The sequence below is a fragment of the Amblyraja radiata genome, chromosome 43 (assembly GCF_010909765.2).
Source record: "Amblyraja radiata isolate CabotCenter1 chromosome 43, sAmbRad1.1.pri, whole genome shotgun sequence".
NCBI lineage: Eukaryota > Metazoa > Chordata > Chondrichthyes > Rajiformes > Rajidae > Amblyraja > Amblyraja radiata.
The window spans coordinates 12,650,557-12,671,013 of record NC_045998.1 but is presented as its reverse complement, the minus strand read 5'-3'; positions in this window follow the sequence as shown (position 1 = coordinate 12,671,013).

The window sequence follows — 20,457 nt, the reverse complement described above, 5'->3', positions numbered from 1 at the left end:
GGCTGCATTTCACACACACACACACACTCCTCATCTTTGGATACCCTGAGCGTACTGGACCTGGTAGAGCTGAAGATGGCCTGGTTCCGTTGCTCCTGGGCCTGGACAAGCTGGACATCGGCGAACCATGCCGCTGGAAGGAAGAGAGCTCGGCCCGAGCCTCCAGCCTGCCCCTTTCCGGGGCCTCGCCCGCGCCCGGGTGGTACTAATGAGGGACTACGAGCTGTCCACTGGGATTTCCAAGACCGCTGGGCGCCGTGGGGGGTGGAATATATCCTTAACAATGATGGGGTCATATTTATTTAAGAATTTTTGTTTTACTTGTTTGATGGTGTTTGGTTTGTTGGTAACGTTTTGTATTCTACATATATTTACAAATGTAAATTAAGGGTCAAAAGTTTAGGGCTAACACCAGGGGGAACTTCTTTACTACGAGAGTGGTAGCTGTGTGGAATGAGCTTCCAGTGGAAGTGGTGGAGGCAGGTTCGATTTTATCATTTAAAAATATATTGGATAGGTATATGGACGGGAAAGGAATGGAGGGTTATGGTCTGAGTGCAGGTAGATGGGACTAGGTGAGAGTATGTGTTCGGCACAGTCTAGAAGGGCCGAGATGGCCTGTTTCAGTGCTGTAATTGTTATATGTTATATGTTCTATGCTAAATTTATTTTTATGAATGGAAATGATTAAGAATTGCGGATGTGGGGTTAAGTGGAGTGCAGTTAGGTTGACTTGTGTTGAGTTTAGTGTGGTTTGGTTTACTGTGGTGTGATTTAGTTTTGTTCAATTTAATTTAGTTTAGTTTAAGGTAGGTTAGTTTAATTCAGTTTGCTGCAGTATAATACAGTTTCGTCACGTTTCATACAGTGCAGTTTAGTTTAGGGTTAGACAACTAGACCTGATATCATGCTATCATGGACTTCACTTCTCCACGAATGCTACTTCACTTGCTCAGCGTTTGTCCTGCTCTGTTTATTTATTCAAAATCCACCATGATCCTACCATTATAATTGTGCAAAATTATGTCCTATTTTACAAAACCAGCTAAAATATTAGCAAATGGCTGGATCATTTCTGGAACTAATTGAAGAACATATGAGGCGTCATTCTCCAATATTCCACAGCTAATAAATAAACTGTATCAGACTGAGTTAAAATGTGCATTTCTGAATTAAATCCCGCAACAAAATATTCATGCCAGTCTGTTTCTCCCACAGAATATTAATCGTCGTCTGAATATGATAACGGCGGTGGCTATGGTAATTTTTTATGGTTCCATATATTCTTTAATGATATCCCAAAACTCTGAAGGACGGGTGACAGAATACTGGAATAACGCAGATGGCCAGAGGGTCAGGGTTTATGTTTCATGTAGACGACCTGCCAGCAGAAACTCCGTTAGTGAGAGGAGCAGAATTCCCTCGCGGTTGGCTGTACAAGGAGGGAAGGGGTTAGTGAATGAAGCAGGGATCCTCGGGTTCAACACTGTGGATATTGAATCGAGTTTGGTTGGGGTGCGTTGCATTGAGTTTAGTGCATTTCAGTTTGCATTGATTTTCTGCAGTTCACCTGAGTTTGGTTTTAATGTAGTTCAATTTTCCGGTTAAAGCATCCTGGGACGTCAGGGCTTTCATATGAAGAAAGACTGGGTAGACTCGGCATGAACCTACAAAATTCGTAAGGGGTTGGACAGGCTAGATGCAGGAAGATTGTTCCCGATATTGGGGAAGTCCAGAACAAGCGGTCACATTTAAGGATAAGGGGGAAATCTTTCAGGACCGAGGTGAGAAAAACATTTTTCACACAGAGAGTGGTGAATCTGTGGAATACTCTGCCACAGAAGGTATTTGAGGCCAGTTCATTGGCTTTATTTAAGAGGGAGTTAGATGTGGCCCTTGTGGCTAAAGGTATCAGGGGGTATGGAGAGAAGGCAGGTACAGGATACTGAGTTGGATGATCAGCCATGATCATATTGAATGGCGGTGCAGGCTCGAAGGGCCGAATGGCCTACTCCTGCACCTATTGTCTATGTTTCTATGTTTCAGTTCGGTGCACTTCAATTTAGATTAGTTTACTACAATTCAGCCTAGTTTAGTTCAGTTTAGTTCAGATTAGTTCAGTTTAGTTTAGGATAGGATAGGTCAGTTTAATTTCTGCACGTCACTGGATTGTGGGGCAAACCGGAGCACCCGGAGAAAGTCCACGCATTCTCCGGGGACAATCTGCAGAAAGTACCCCTTTAGTCAGATTCGAACTGGGTCTCTGGCGCTGTAAGGCAGCAACTCTCCCGCTGCTGTGCCGAAATACGGCATATTGTAGCATGCAATCTTTGCTGCAGTCAACACTGGCTTTCCAGGAAGGGGCAACACATGCAGGCGAAACACAAGAGCTGAAGCACAAAAGATCTGACATCTTCTCCTGTCCTAATCAATAGTCTGTTCATATCACGGTGCCGCAGCAGTAGAGTTTCTGCCTGACAACGCCAGAGACCCGGGTTCGATCCTGACCACGGGTGCCGTCTGTACGAAGTATGTACGTTATCCCCATGAGCCAGATGGGTTTCCTCCGGGTGCTCCGGATTTCTCCCGCATCCCAAACACCTAAGGTTTTGAAGGATAATTGTCTTTGTATAATTGTAAATTGTCCCCACCGTGTGTAGGATGGTGCTTGTGTGCCCGGTGATCGATAGTTGGCTCGGACTCGGTGGGCTGAAGGGCCTGTTCTAGTAGAATTAGGCCATTCGGCCTTCCAAGTCTATTCCATCATTCATCATCGCTGATCAATATTTCCCTCTCAACCCCATTTTCACGCATTCTCCACACAACCCCTGTCACCTGCGCTACTCCATGCCCCCTCTCCTTCTTCAACCTCCAGCGAGTACAGACTCCCAACGCTCATCATATGTTAACCCGATCATCCCCGGAATCATTCTCGCAAACCTCCTCCGGACACTCTCTAGCGCCAGCACATCCTTCCTCAGATATGTGGCCCATAATTGCTCACAACAATCCAAATGCAGTCTAACCAGTGCTTTACAGAACCTCGGTATTACATTCCCTATTTTGTATACAAGTCCTCTCAAAATAAATGCTGGCATTGCGCTTGCCTTCGTTTCTATCTTTACCGAATTGTATTAAATTAAGTGAAATATGCAGCTTGTCAAAAGACCGATCCTCCCACCGACTCCATGCTGAACATCGATCACCCGTTCACAGTAGTTCGATGTTACCCATGCATTCTCTGTACACTAGTGGCAATATACAGATGCCAGTTAACAATGCGTATATGTGTTGTTATAGTTGTACTGTTCTCTTTGAATGGAATATTTTGTCTATTTTGGAAACCGTTTAAAACAAAGCGCGACAAAATATTCTTCCAACGTGGAACAGCTGAGCGCCTGTAGTTGTGATGCACTGTTATATGTTCTTCGTTGTACAACTGACTGTGCCGAACGTGATGCCAAGCAAAACTAATCACCTATGTTTGCTCATGATCCATATTCCTGCAGTCCATAGATTTCCATGCGCCTATCTCAAAGACGCTTAAACACCACTGTCGCACCTGCCTCCACCACCACTCCGGGCAGCAGGTTCCAGCCACACACGACCCTCTTGGCAACGAACTTTCACGACACAACTATTGTAAACTTGCCCGCTCTCACCTTCAACCTGTGCCCTGCGTGGGATTTTTTTAAGGAACCTCTAGTTTCCTCCCACAATCTAAAAGCATTCAGATTGGGCAAATTGGCACAAAGGTGGACCGAAATTTGGCCCTTGTGGCTAAAGGGATCAGGGGGTATGGACAGAAGGCAGGTACAGGATACTGAGTTGGGTGATCAGCCATGATCATATTGAATGGCGGTGCAGGCTCGAAGGGCCGGATGGCCTACTCCTGCATCTATTTTTCTATGTTTCTATCTTTCTATGTTTCTAAATGCTGGAGGAACTCAGCGTGTGAGGCAGCTTCTATGGAGAGAAGAAATAGGCGACATTTCGGTTCGAGACCCTTCTTCAGCCTGTAGTCGGGGGGGGTGGGGGGGGGGAGAAAGGAAGAGGCGGAGACAGTAGGCTTGTGAGGGAGCTGGGAATGGGGAGGAGAAGGAGGGGGAACGCAAGGAGTATCTGAAATTGGAGAGATCGATGATCATACCGCTGAGTTGAAAGCTACCTAAGCGAAGTATGAGATGCTGATCATCCAGTTTGCGCTGGGTCTCACTCTGGCAATGGAGGAGGCCCAGGAGAGAAAGGTCAAATTCGGAATGGGAGGGGGAGTTGAAGTGCTTAGCCACTGGGAGATCAGGTTGGTTAATACGATCTGAGCGGATGTGTTGGGCGAAGCGATCGCCAAAACTGCGTTTGGTCCGGCCGATTTAGAGAAGTTGACACCTGGAACAGCGGACGCAATAGATTTGGTTGGAGGAGGTAAAGGTGAACCTCTGCCTCACCTGGGTCCTTGGATGGAGTCGAGGGGGAAGATAAGTCGACAGGTGTAGCATTTTGTAGACATAAATGCTGGAAAAACTCAGCGGGAAAGACAGCATCTATGGAGCGAAGGAAATAGGAAACTTTTCCTGCTGTTGCAAGGGAAAGTACCCGTGGAGGGGCTCGTTTGGGTGGGAAGGAACGAATCGACCAGGGTCCATCATTTCTTCTATGCCACGGCTGGTGGGGTGGAAGCTGTGGATTGGCTTGGTAAAAATTTAAATTGTCCCGAGTTTGTGTTGGATAGCGTTAATGTGCGGATATCGCTAGCCGGCCCGGACTCGATGGGCCGAAAGTCATGTTTCCGTGCTGTATTTCTGAACTATACTAAACTAATCTAAAGAAAAATAAAGTAAATTATTCTAGACTATTTAGATTTTTACCCTGAGGATCAAAGTCGTGACTGTCAACCCTATCTATGTCTCACTTCGATAAAATGATGTTTAAACGTTAAATCTTTTTTTGCAGGCAAACTGTTCCCTCGGACTGAACGCTTTACATACTGCGTTGCTGCCTTCACTTAGCTGCGACTTCATGAACCCACTTATTGTTAAATCTCACTGTCATTTGCAAAGACGGCTTTATACGCAATCATATTAGCACAAATAAAATCTCATATCAATAAAATGTGGGTGCGTGTTTCATTGCAATGGGGAGAGATGCGAGTAAGACCTCATGTCAGGATGTTAAGGATGTGGGAAGAAGGCAGGAGAATGGGGTTACGAGGGTGAGATACGTAAGCTAAGATTGATGGAGGAGTATATATGATGGGCCGAATGGCCGAATTAAATTCCTATCGCGTATGAAAACAGCGCGTTTCTTGCATGCATTTCAAGTTCAAGTTCAAGTGAGTTTATTGTCATGTGTCCCTGTATAGGACAATGAAATTCTTGCTTTGCTTCAGCACACAGAACACAGTAGGCATTGACTGCAAAACAGATCAGTGTGTCCATATACCATTATATAAATATATACACACATGAATACATAAACTTATGAAGTGCAAATAACAGATAATGGCTTATTAATAACCAGAGTTTTGTCCGAGCCAGGTTTAATAGCCTGATGGCTGTGGGGAAGTAGCTATTCCTGAACCTGGTTGTTGCAGTCTTCTGGCTCCTGTACATTCTACCTGTAGACAGCAGGGAGATGAGTGTGTGGCCAGGGAGGTGTGGGTCTTTGATGATACTGCCAGCCTTTTTGAGGCAGCGACTGCGATAAATACCCTCGATGGAAGGAAGGTCAGAGCCGATGATGGACGGGGAAGTATTTACTGCTTTTTCACAGGTGCCCCCCTCTTCCCCTCCAACCTCACTTCCATTGACTCCATTCTCACCTCACGACGCCTCGGCAAGGCCAGCAGCATAATCAAGGATGAATCGTAAACTGGTCGCCCCCTCTTTTCCCCATCCGATCAAGCACAACGTCTAGTAGTGTAAAAACGCACACATCAGAGCCGATGATGGACGGGGCAGTGTTTACTGCTTTTTTCACAGGTGCCCCCCTCTTCCCCTCGAATCTCACTTCCATTGACTCCATTCTCAGATTCAGGGACAGTTTCTTCCCAGCTGTTATCAGGACGCTGAATCATCCTACCACGGCCAGAGAGCGGTCCTGAAATACTACCTACATCATTGGTGACTCTTGGGATATCTTTGACCGGACTTTACAGGCATTACGTTGCACTAAACGTTATTCCCTTATCATGTATCTATATACGATAAATGGCTCGATTGTAAACGTGTATTGCCTTCCGCTGACTGGATAGCACACAACAAAAGAGTTTCACTGTACATCGGCACATATGACAAGTAACTGAACGGAACTAGTAATGCGGGTGTTCCGGAGAAACCTCCCGGAATGATTTTGATATGGGTGCTGAACACCTTCGCTCGGTCCCGCTGGGTCTCCGTGATCTCCCCGTTGCCAAACACTCAAACTCCCCTTCCCATTCAAACATTTACCTCCCTATCCTGGGCCTCCTCCGTTTTCAGTGTGAGGCCAAACTTAAATTGGAGGAACATCACCTCATATTTCGCTCGGAATGCTTACAACCCAGCGGTACGAAAATTGATTTCTCGATCGTCAAGTAACCCTAGTATCCCCTCTCTCCGTCCCTCCCCCAACTAAGTCGTCGTTCTGATTTTCCTAACTTCCTGTTGCGTTCCGTAATCTGTATTAAATCGAGGGGGAGGGGGGGGGGGACTTATAGAAACGTACAACATTCTTGCCATAGAGTGAGTACAGAAAAGGTTCACCGGACTGATTCCTGGGATGGCAGGACATTCATATGAAGAAAGATTGGATAGCCTCGGCTTGTACTCGCTGGAATTTAGGAGATTGAGGGGGGATCATATAGAAACTTTCAAAATTCTTAAGGAGTTGGACAGGCTAGATGCAGGAAGATTACCAATTTTCAACATAGTTCTATAAGTGGTAAGAGTGTTGTGAAAACAAGCCTGAAGGCTTTGTGTCTCAATGCAAGGAGCATTCGTAATAAGGTGGATGAGTTGAATGTGCAGATAGCTATTAATGACTATGATATAGTTGGGATCACGGAGACGTGGCTCCAGGGTGACCAAGGCTGGCAGCTGAACATCTAGGGATAATCAATATTCAGGAGGGATAGACAGAAAGTAAAAGGAGGTGGGGTAGTGTTCCCGGTTAGAGAGGAGATTAATGCAATAGAAAGGAAGGACATTAGCTTGGAGGATGTGGAATCGATATGGGTAGAGCTGCGAAACACTAAGGGGCAGAAAACGCTAGTGGGAGTTGTGTGCAGGCCAAAAACTTGCTATATTTAAGAGGGAGTTGGATGTGGCCCTTGTGGCTAAAGGGATCAGGGGGTATGGAGAGAAGGCAGGTACAGGATACTGAGTTGGATGATCAGCCATGATCATATTGAATGGCGGTGCAGTCTCGAATGTTTCTATGATTCTATCAACAACATTCTTTCAACATCGAACATCGAACAGTACAGCGCAGGAACAGACATCGACCCCCCCCCAACCACCTACCCTACCCCCAAATGTATACGGCGAACATGATGCCAAGTTGAACTAATCGCCTCTGCCTCCACGATATGCAAACGCCACTAATTTATCCGCGTCCACCTCCACCCCTGGCAGCGTTTTCCAGGCAACCCACCAACCCCCATCCCATACCACACCCATCTCCACCCCCGCCAACCACTGCGTAATATATTTGTCCCGCCCCTCTCTTCTAAACAGTACCACTCTCACCTTAAAGCTATTCCCTCTAGTATTTGCAATTTCCCTCCTGGGACGCAGGGATCTGACTGTCTATCCTGTAGTACGATTTCGCTATTAGGACGATGAAAGCTGGTTCAGGATTACCATTTTCCGTGCGGCAACGGAAGGTCATAGAACATTTGCTACAGGATCAGGACTACTGTAGTTGGAGTCGATGGAGGAAAAGTGGGAGGCTATTCCCACTTTATGCACAAACCGGAGCGTGTGGGGAGGAAAATTAAAAATGGCAGATCATGGGGAGCATGTACAAATTCCGCACAGACAGCATCCGTAGTCGGGATTGAACCCGGGTCTCCGGCGCTGCATTCGCTATAAGGCACCAACTCTAGCGTTACGTCACCGTGATCGCCCGCGAAGAAAATATTAAACAAAACAATAAATGAAACGTCTAAAATGAACAAACGGAAATTAGCCAGATTATCAAAGGTAGAGCCCACAATGGTCCATTGTTGGCTGCGAGTAGTTAATAACGAGTGGATACAAACAGTATAGAACGAACACGACTCGTAAGATGACTGGGGTGAGGGAAACATAGAAACATAGAAACATAGAAAATAGGTGCAGGAGTAGGCCATTCGGCCCTTCGAGCCTGCACCGCCATTCAATATGACCATGGCTGATCATCCAACTCAGTATCCCGTACCTGCCTTCTCTCCATACCCCCTGATTCCTTTAGCCACAAGGGCCACATCTAGCTCCCTCTAAAATATAGCCAATGAACTGGCCTCAACTACCTTCTGTGGCAGATAATTCCACAGATTCACCACTCTCTGTGTAAAAAATGATTTTCTCATCTCGGTCCTAAAAGACTTCCCCCTTATCCTTAAACGGTGTGACCTCTTGTGCTGGACTTCCCCAACATCGGGAACAATCTTCCTGCATCTAGCCTGTCCAACCCCTTAAGAATTTTGTAAGTTTCTATAAGACCCCCCCCCCCCCCCCCTCAATCTTCTAAATTCTAGCGAGTACAAGCTGAGTCTATCCAGTCTTTCTTCGTATGAAAGTCCTGCCATCACAGGAATCAGTCTGGTGAACCTTCTCTATACTCCCTCTATGGCAAGAATACAATGGCAAGGACGGAGAGAGCGGGAACGCAAGGGTTACATGAAGTTTGAGAGATCAACATTCATACCTCTGGTTAGAAAGTGAAATATGAGCTGTGCATTTTACCCATCTATTCCCTCGATCATTATATACAGCTCTATAAGAACGTGTGACTTGAGTTATGTTTATTTGAATAAGCCAGCAATGCGTAGAATGGGAGTGCGGACTATTTTCTTCAGTTCCTCTCTGAACTTACCCTGCGTGGCCAGGTAAATGCAGGAGTTTATACAGGTGCTGGTGAGCTGAAACATGTAGGCCATCTGCTGTAGGATATATCCTGGATCGCTCGCCCCAGAATAGTAGTGATTCGCCGAGAATTGATAATAGAAAAAGTAGGCTACATAAGGCAACCACAACAGGATGAAGCTGCCTGGGATGGCGAAAAGCAACATGATCGATTTTCTCCTGCTCTCTGCTTCTCGGTCGACGGGGTTGTCGTCCCCATTCGAGAATAACCGCCTGCGAACTATGTTGGCCTGCACGATGTGCCACACGGTAAGAGCGTTGAAGAGTAAAATGAAGAAAAAGGGAAGGATCGGGGAGACGATTCGGTGAAGCCAGTCGAACGCAAATGGGCGGCAAATGGCGATGAAACGATCAAAGGTGAAAGCTATGGTCAGCCAGACGGAAGAGTCTCTCGCCCAGCAGACCAGGACAATGATGGCGCTGCAGGCCGGCGTGAGCTGCAACAAGGAGTTGGGGAAGTAGTAGAGGAGAGTGCGGTTGAATATCACCTGAATAACCACCACCATCAGGTCCGACGTTGCCATGGCGATCATGTAGAGAGTGATGCATCTGGAGAGACCGCACTTCCCCCGCTGGAGAATCAACACCGTCACCACGTTCACTGTGTGAGACAAGACAACCAGTCACCAAACTCACTCCCGCTGGGCAAATAAGGGGCAAATAACCCCTTATGCATTAATATTTCAGTGTAATAGAATCATAGAGTGATACAGTGTAGAAACAGACCGTTCGGCCCAACTTGCCCTTACCGACCAACATGTCCCAGCTGCACTGGTCCCACCTGCCTGCGTTTGTTCCATATCCCTTCAAACATACATAAAACAAACACAAATATAACAGGCATGGAGGATTGCAAACCCAGCTGGAAGGGAATATTCCTTCTACTCAATGGTACATAAAACCTACTCGCGCATTGATTACTTCCTAGTGAATACGAAATTAATTCAATTTACAGCTAATCCTAAATACCATAATAGTATCATCTCGGATGATAATCCCGTTAAAATTTTTTTATAAAACTAGAAGGAATGCCCAATAAAAAATCGTTCTGGAGATTCAACCCTCAAATATTAAACCACCCACAGGGTTGTAAATATCTAAAACAACAGATGGAATTTTTCTTTGAGACTAATGACACCCCAGGCATATCACCCTCTTTACTATGGGAATCGTTTAAGGCATTTATTAGAGGATCGATAATTTCATATCAAGCTTTTCAAAATGAAAAGAATAAAACTGAACTATTCCAATTAGAAGAACAAATTAGACAATTGGCTTTAGACAACGCGAAAGAACCAACTATAGATAAACACAATAACATAACAATACTCAAATTTAAGCTGAACAGAAGTATTGCATACATTTCAAATGGGAGAGAAATTTATCTCATGGATAAAATTGTTGTATGACAAGCCTACTGCTAGAACATTAACTAATAACATACTGTCTCCGAAATTTCAACTTTCCAGGGGCAATAGACAGGGTTGTGCTTTATCACCCCTGCTATTCGCTCTTGCGATAGATCCCCTAGCAGAAAATATAAGAATGCATCCGAATATCCACGGTTATAATACTAAACACTCCAATAATAAAATATCAGTATATGCAGATGATGTATTATTATACATTAAAAAATTGCAAATTAGCATACCAAATATATTGAACTTAATAGAGGAATTCGGTTCCTTCTCAGGATATAGAATTAACTGGAACAAAAGCGAAACAATGACGATGAAACCTCAAGAGCCGAAACACCTTTTAAAATTCCCCTTTAGAATTGCCACTCCGGTGGCGCTATGGAGTAGGAGAGACTCGCGCCAACTAGCTCCGTGAAAAAACCGAAAACACGGGAGGAAAAGACAGATCCTACCTGCAGAATACGGGACCGATTGTTTTGCACTAAGCCCGTGACGTCATCAGGCGCGCGACACCGGCAGTATGTCGACTCAACATACTCCCCCCCCCCCACAAGGCAAAAAACGGCAAGACTAAAGAGGTAGGCCCAACTGAAGCCTCGGCCTCAGGTTTAACAGCATCCCGAGAAGACATCTCAAAGAAGAAGAAAAAGACTGAGATGGAAGAATTAAAAACGTTCCTTAAGGAGGAACTTAAAAATCTTAGACAGAACTTTCAAGAGGTTAAAGAGGAGCTAGCATATTTTAAAAAAGAAATGAAAGAACAAATTAAAGAAGATGTTACAGAGATTGTACACGAAGTCCTTGAAGACTGGAAATTAGAAATGGAAAGAAATATGACTCAAAATGTTGAAGAAGTAAATGGAAAACTGAATAAGATGGAATCCAGATTTGATTCTAAACTTGAACCTATTCTCCTGACATTAAACCAACACTGCAAGATTGTAAAATAACTTGAGGAACTTGCTGAGACAAGCACCGCAACTACAAAACAACTCATCACTGAGAACCAACGCCTATCAAAGTTATTGTATCAAATAACTGAAAAATGTACAGACTTGGAGGGACGACAGAGGCGTCAGAACTTAAGAATCGTGGGCATCCAGGAAGGCAGAGAGGGGACTCGTGACCCCCGTGAATTTGCTGCAGAAGTACTGAAAACTATTTTGAACCTGGATCAGGCGCCATTACTTGCCCGAGCGCACAGAGTGCCGGGACGTCCCCCAAAGGTGGGCGACCGACCAAGAATAATGATAGTAAAGGTCCAATATGACCATGTATTGGATGACATGATGAGGAAAATTGGCAAAAGCAGAAATCTTGTATATGAAGGAGACAAGATTAGCGTATTCAGAGATTACCCTGTGGAAGTTGCTAAGAAAAGAGCGTTGTTCACAGAAACAAGAAGAATACTGAAGAACATAAAGAATCTGAGATATGGACTGTTATACCCCGCAACACTGAGAGTCAGTTACGAGAAGAAGGAATACTTCTTCATCAAGCACACAGGAAGCATTTGAATTTGCCAAGAACGTCGAGGACAAGATCGAAGATTGAAAAATATTCAACTCTTAACACCTACCCGGACACTGCTATCTCGCAGAGAAGATATGGAACTCTAAACTTTAAACTATTATATTTAAGAGTTGCCTAAAATTCGCAATAAGAATTGGGTATATTTCCTGCAACGGATATATAATACTAACATTCTAGTACTAACCTCTAACAACTATTAATAATCAAGAATATTAACTAACACTAACTAATGATAATAAGATTATTTCGATTATTTAAGAATTAATTAAAAGTATGAAATATAAGTAAAGTATGATTTAGGTATTTTATAATGAGAAATGTTTGATGGCTCTCTCTCTGATGTTTTCGTTTTTGATTATTCTTTGATAAATGTTTATATTATACAAAACTAACATTTCAATTTGAGACTACTAATTATACCATTAATGGAATATAATCAATATTTCTTTACCCCCCACAAATTGTATGCATCGAATTGGAAACTTTCCTTTCAAGGAAAGTACGGAGCTAGTATTTTTATAAACCAAAAGCTACGGAAGTCCATAGATGCTTAGCCACATTAGGGTGGTCATCACTAACTGCACTAGTTGTAGTTGTAGTTGCTTTTCTTTTTTACTTTCCACACTTTACTAACCCTATTTGCTATCACCTTTTTTTTATCTTATATCATATTATATTTTGTATTTGGAATGGAATTGCATATTTTATTTAAGGAGATATGTTCGGATGGAAAACAGACGTGACCTAAAATTCATCTACTTGATGTTCAAGTATAAGGTAGGGTTGAGTGTGCTGAATCGTCTGCTCTACCACTTAATCACAAGATGCAAGACATGAATATAAAAATTGGGGGTGAGGGAATTAAATTCTGTAGTTGGAATGTTAAGGGAATTAATGAACCTATCAAGAGAGGCAAAGTGTTAGCTCATTTAAAATCATTGAAAACAGATATAATATTTCTCCAGGAGACCCACCTTAAAAAGGAAGCACAACACAGATTGAAAGCAAAATGGATTGCTAAAGCGTACCACTCTTCATTCTCACATAAATCAAGAGGTGTTGCAATATTAATTCGTAAAGGTATACCCTTTAAACATATATAAACGATAGAAGACATTGAAGGCAGATATATTGTAATAATAGGGGAGTTATACTTAAAAAAGGTGACTCTCCTCACGGTGTATGGACCGAATTTTGATAGCCCTCTGTTTTTTAAGAGAATTCTTAACAATATCCCGGAAGGTACACAACAAAACTTAATAATCGGTGGAGATTTAAATTGTACTTTGGATGCTTGTTTGGATAGATCATCAACTCAAAGAAAACTAAAATCTCGATCAAGTGAATTTTTAAATTCATACATTAATACTACTAATATTAAGGACGTTTGGAGAATTGAAAATCCATCGGGCCGAGAATATTCATTTTACTCACCAGTACATAAAACTTACTCAAGGATAGACTATTTTTTAGTAGATTCAAAACTTATCCCATTTACCTATAACTCACAATATCATAACATCATAATCTCAGACCACGCCCCGTTAACATTTATGATCAAAATAAACGGAATGGCAGAGACACAGTCACAATGGAGATTTAATCCCCAAATCTTAAAAGATAAGTCATGTAATGAATATCTAGTAAAACAGATTTAAATGTTTTTTGAGGCTAACGATAGCCCTGAAATCTCTGCCTCCCTTCTTTGGGAAACATTTAAAGCATTTGTACGAGGAGCATTAATTTCTTCCCAATCATTTTTTAATAAAGAGAATAGGGCCAAACAACAGAAACTGGAAATGGAAATAAAGCAATTAGACACAGAAAATGCAGCAGCACCATCCACGATAAAACACAATAAAATTGCAGTATCGAAATATAAATTAAACAAGATTTATTCAGACCAAGTTATAAAACGTTATCAACATACAAAACAATTAAATTTTGAATTTGGTGACAAACCACAAAAACTATTAGCGCGTCAACTTCGCAAATTGGACGGGGAAAAAACAATATACAAAATTAGAACAGATAAGGGAGAAACATTAACACTGCCTAAAGATATTAATGATAGATTTCTACAATACTACCAAAAATTGTATTCATCTAAAATAACAGAACAATCAACGGGAATGGAAACATTTTTACAGAATTGTAAGTTTGCGGGTCTAGATCAGAAAGAGAGAGAATTGCTAGGGGCTGAAATTACGATAAAAGACATTGAAGAATCAATAAAGTCCTTAAAAAACGGAAAGTCGGCAGGACCCGATGGTCTAAATTCGGAATTTTATTAAAAAAATTATGATTTGCTTTCCCCACGCCTACAGACAATGTACAACTACGCTTATACTCAACAGAAACTCCCAGAAACTCTAAATGAATCTACAATCATACTTATACCAAAAACGGACAAGGATCTTGAAGACCCAGGTTCATACAGAGCTATAGCCCTCTTAAATACTGATCAGAAAATATTAACTAAGATTCTATCTAATAGATTGAGCTTAGTGATCAGCAAATTAATACATCCCGACCAAACAGGGTTTATCCCCAAACGGTATTCATTTTATAATCTGAGAAGATTATTTAATATTATATACCCCAATAGAATCCCTAACGCAGAGCTAGCAATTATCTCGTTAGATGCTGAAAAAGCATTTGACCAGGTAGAATGGCCATATTTATTTTCGGTGATGGAAAAATTTCAACTAGGAGAGAAGTACTGTACATGGGTTAAATTGTTATATTCTAATCCAACAGCTAGAATATTAACAAACAAAATGTTATCAACTAAATTTAATCTCTCTAGAGGCTGTAGACAAGGATGCCCACTATCCCCACTATTATTTGCTCTTGCAATCGAACCCCTAGCAGAAATCGTTAGAAACCATCCAGGAATATTTGGATACAATACTAGAGACACAAGGAATAAAATCTCCTTATATGCAGATGATATACTAATATATATTACAAAATTAGAAACTAGTATTCCAAACCTATTAAATCTAATAACTCAATTTGGTCAGTTTTCAGGATATAGAATCAATTGGAATAAAAGCGAAATCATGCCAATAACAAAATTCAATTTACGTACAATACAACAATCCCCTTTTAAAATAGTTAAAGATAAATTTAAATACTTAGGAATCTATGTAACTAAGACATATACCTCTTTATTTAAACTAAATTTCCCACCCTTACTGAATAAACTACATAAGAATATTCAATACTGGAAAACACTCCCCATTTCTATGCTTGGGAGAATTAATGCTATAAAAACGATTTTTTTACCGCAACTGCTGTACCTACTTCAATTAATTCCAATATATATCCCAAAAACTTTTTTCAAAAAAGTCGATTCCATTGTTACAAGTTTTGTCTGGGATTATAAGAATCATAGAATAAGTAAAAAACATTTATGTAAATCAAAGATAAATGGAGGTCTGGCTTTGCCAAATTTCTTATTTTATTTTTGGGCAGTCCATATTAAAAACATGAATTTCTGGCTGGAAGAAATGGATCGACAACCAGATTGGCTAATGATGGAAAAGGAAGACTGTCTACCTTTTGAAATTGGACCGATCATATTTGCCCCCACAAAACTGCACAAAAAAACCTATAAAGAAAACCCCATAATACATAGTGGAATACGAATTTGGAAACAAATAAAAAAAGATTTTAAATTGAATAATATACCACTCTGCCTTCCCATTGTAAATAATCCTTTATTCAAATCATCCTTTATGGACAAAGGTTTCACACAATGGAAACATTATGGAATCAAAAAGATAGGACATCTTTATGGGAAAGGTACTTTTCTTTCATTTCAAGAGTTACAACCGAATTATGGACTGCACTCAAATAATTTCTTCAGATATCTACAAATTAGAGATTATGTTAAATCTAATACACAAGTTTACAGGAATAGGGAATCAGAAATTCTTGATGAATGTCTGAACAAGCATCCTAATACTGAAAAACTAATAGCTTATATTTATAACACCCTACTAAATAACGAGGTACCACCGACCGAACCATATAGATACAAATGGGAAAATGAAATCGGTCATCCTATCACGAAAGATATGTGGGACGAAAGTTTACAACAAATACATCAATGTTCATTAAATGCCAGACATACTTTAATACAATTCAAGGTCTTACATAGACTACTCTTCTCTAAAATAAATCTAAATAGAATCTTCCCACAAATCTCTCCTATTTGTGATAAATGTCTACATTTAGAGGCTAATTTAACACATACGTTTGCAAACTGTATAAAACTTAAACATTTCTGGACTGATATTTTTGAAATAACTTCAGAAGTTATTAATACAAAACTGGACCCAGACACATAATTAATAATACTTGGAATATCAGAACAAAGCTTAACACTCACAACAAACCAAAGAAACTTCCTCAATTACAGTATAATAACCGGAAAAAATTAATATTAAAATTTTGGAAAGGCCCTACAACCCCCACAATTAAAATGTGGATTACGGAAATGTCGGAGACCCTATACTTAGAAAGAATTAGACTTGTCTTAATGGACAAACAAGATCTTTTCCATAAAATTTGGGCTCCATTCATTAACTATCTGAAGGGATAGATTGGCACAGCACGAGGACCCAGCTGAAACTTGAACTCAGGAATAGATGAAAAGCTATACTTTTTGACCTACGAACCTATCTCCATTGATGTATTACAGGTAACCCATTCCACCTCCCTTGTTTTTCTGTTGTGTTTTTTTTTGCTTTCTTTTTTATTTGTAACTTTCTACCCTCTCTTTTTCCCTCTTTCTATAAAAAATAAAAACACTAGAAGCAGAAGTAATTGATAATGGAAAATTTTAATAATGTATGACTGATGTATATGAAAAGTTTTTTTTACTATAATATGTAACTACATTTTATAATATGTCTACTTCTAATAAATAAATAATCAAAAAAAAATAAAAGAATTGCCACAGAAAGATTTAGATATCTGGGTATTCAAATTACCAGAAAATACAACTCTTTATTTAATGCAAATTATTTGCCTTTACTTACCAAATTACATGCTTTGACCCAATTTTGGAAAACACTTCCGATGTCTTTAATAGGCAGAATAAATGCCATAAAAATGATTTTTCTCCCACAAATGTTGTACTTATTTCAATCAATACAAATATACCTACCTATTTTTTTAAAAACTTGATTCACACATCACAAATTTTATATGGGACTATAAATCCCATAGAATCCAAAGACGACATCTTTGCAAAACCCAAATAATTCGGTGGACTTACATTCCCTAATGTTTGTACCACTATTGGGCAGTGAATATCAAAAATGTAATTCACTGGTTGGACAACTCAACACAACAGGCAGAATGGATAGTAATGGAGAGGGAGGATTGTTCTCCTTTTAACATAGGAGCGATCCTTCTCTCCCCAATAAAACTGAATAATACAATATACAAGAGAAATCCGATTATCCATAGCACAATACCAATTTGGAGACAAATAACATTTACTCTCAAATTAAGAAACCTATCGCTTCTCTCTACTATATCTAATAATCCGCCGTTTAAACCATCTATTTTCGACAAACATTGACTCACTGGGAAAGAATAGGAATTAAAACGTTTGGAGATATGTATGAAATGGGAAACCTTGGATCATTCCAAGAATTACAATTTAAATACAATTTGAGAAGTAATCAATATTTTAGATACATTCAAGTTCGAGATTACTTGAAGAAACATACACAAGAATATCAAACTCTGACGTCAGTTCTACTAGATGAAGGCATGGACAGAAAGTGGGAACAAGAACTATCTATCAACATTTCTAAAGACAGATGGTACAAATATTTGCTATATGTACATAAATACTCGATTAATGTTAGACACATCCTAACTCAATTTAAAATCTTACATAGACTATATTACTCGAAAACCAAACTGAATAAATTTTTCCAAATGTTTCCCCCATCTGTGATGAATGTCTATCACAAGAAGCAACTATAGCACACTCCTTCGTATCTTGTATTCAAACAAATCTTTGAAATCTTCTCAAAACTATTTAAAATAAGAGTGGACCCTAACACAGAATTGATTATTGTCGGAACAACGGAAGGCTGCTCTGAGCTAACTTCGTTTCAAAATTGTTTCCTTAACTATGGTTTGATAACGGCAAAAAAAAGTATACTCAAATTTTGGTAAAATGCACCCACCCCAACGCTTAAAATGTGGATCACAAACATGTCTGAAATGTTACATCTCGAAGATATGAGATTCGTTCTAGCAGGAAAATCACAGCAATTCTTAAAGATATGGCCTCCTTTCATCGACCTATTACAAGTATAATATGGTGCAACGTAACTCTGTTAATTAACCTTTCAGAGCTAGGTGTGGGGCGTGGAAAGATATGAAGTAGGTATATCCCTTTTCTTTTCTGTTCTGTTTTTTTCTTTTCTTTTTTTTCCTTCTCTTCCTCCTATTTTTTCTATTTCTTTTTTTTAGCTCTTCCTTTCCGGTCTTCTCTTTTTTTCTACATCTCTATGGGCTCTTTCTCTCTATCTATCCACAAATTACCGATTGTTAACTTCTGGGGCTTACACATCACTACTTTTCTTAAGCTCTTCTTTTTTCTTCTTTCCTTGGGCCTATTATTTTTATATTGTTAAATCTAAAACAAGAAGTTGTACACGAAAAGTATTATGTTATATACCATGGTTATACGATTGTACATTACTTCTAATAAAAATATTAAAAATATAAATAAATAAAAAGAAACTCCCACGTCGGGGTGATCGAAACTCCCACGTCGGGGTGATCGAACTCTTGCAGCTTGCTCCTCCCGAAATCGTTCTCTAACCAGGGACCGGGAGCTCCACGATGTTAAAGATCGCAGGCTCCCGTGGTCGGAGCTCCCGAAGTCGGTCTCCAGCAGAGGGCGCCAGTCCACGATGGCCGCAACGCGGGTAAGAGATATAGGGGGTGTGCACGTTAGGTCACTGTGTCATAGGGCTTGACGCACGGAGCCGCTCAATCTATCTGGAGGACATCCGTAAATCCCGGTATGTTATTAATGCAAGAAACGCGTACCTTCCTACCTGTTAAAAACCGCCAGAAAGTTGAATTTTTACGCTGAAAAAGATTGTGGAAATCGGGGTAAGTGTGAGACATGTACACAACTTTAGAATCCCAAAAGTGAAGCGAAATGAAGGTAAAGAGATACGAGAGCTGAAGGGACAACAGCAGCTAAAGTGCTTGGCCAACATTGGCTGAGCAGATATCGTAATTGAAAATATTGGGAATTATCGCGTTTGCTCACTGCATTTCATCAACAGTAAGGCATTATTTGTGTTTTTTCTTGATTCCTTTGTTATCTAAAAAGTCTCAGAAGTGATCAATCTGGTTGTAAATTTTTCATCAGATGCGTTTTCATTTTGTATGTAAAACCCCACTTGAGAACCATGGGCGATTTAAAAAATTTAGTCAGATTTATCACTTCTGAAACTTTTTAGATGCCAAAGGAATCAAGAAAAAACACAAATAATGCCTTAGTTGATGCAGTGAGCAAACGACCAATGTTCGCTGAGCACTCTGTCTGTTGTTGTCCCTTCAGCTCTCACTTCTATCTACCGTCATTTCTCCTCACTTTTGGAATTCTGAAGTAGGCTAAATGTCTCACACGCTTATCCCGATTTCCATAATTATTTACAGCGGAAAAATTGACATTTACGGCGGGTTTTAACGGGCCCGCTACGTTGGAAACAGTGGTAAGTGCCTACCTGCAGTACGTCGCGTGTACTCCATTTGGAGTAGCGTAGCAACAGTACGGGTCATGGGTCGTGACTCGACTGCCGTGAAACCTCCCTATAAACAAGATACCCTCCAATCCCCACCCACCACATGAAACAAGCTAGAGACCAATAAAACATACATTTAGCACATACCAAAAAACAACAAAAAAGTGAGGGACGAAACAGACTGCTGGCGAGGCGGCCATTGCGGGCGACACCCGGTGCAATTCGGGTGCTGTGTGTACGGTGTTTGTACTTTTTCCCCGTGACCTGCGTGGGTTTCGTCCCACACTCCAGAAACGCGCAGATTTGTAGGATAATTGGCTGTTCGGCGCTGACTCGGTAGGTGTAAGGGCCTGGTTCCATGCTGTACCTCTAGACTAAACTGAACTCTAAGAAGGGTATCAGATTTGATCAAAACAAGCGGGGCTTTTCACTATCCCAGTTCCCGTTGACAGGGAAATGAGAAATGGACAGAATGGGGAGAGAGAGTGAATGGGAGAGAGAGAGAGAAGGGAGAGAGAGAGAAGGGAGAGAGAGAGAGGGGGGAGAGAGAGAAAGGGGAGAGAGAGAATGGGGAGAGAGAGAATGCGGAGAGAGAGAGAGAAG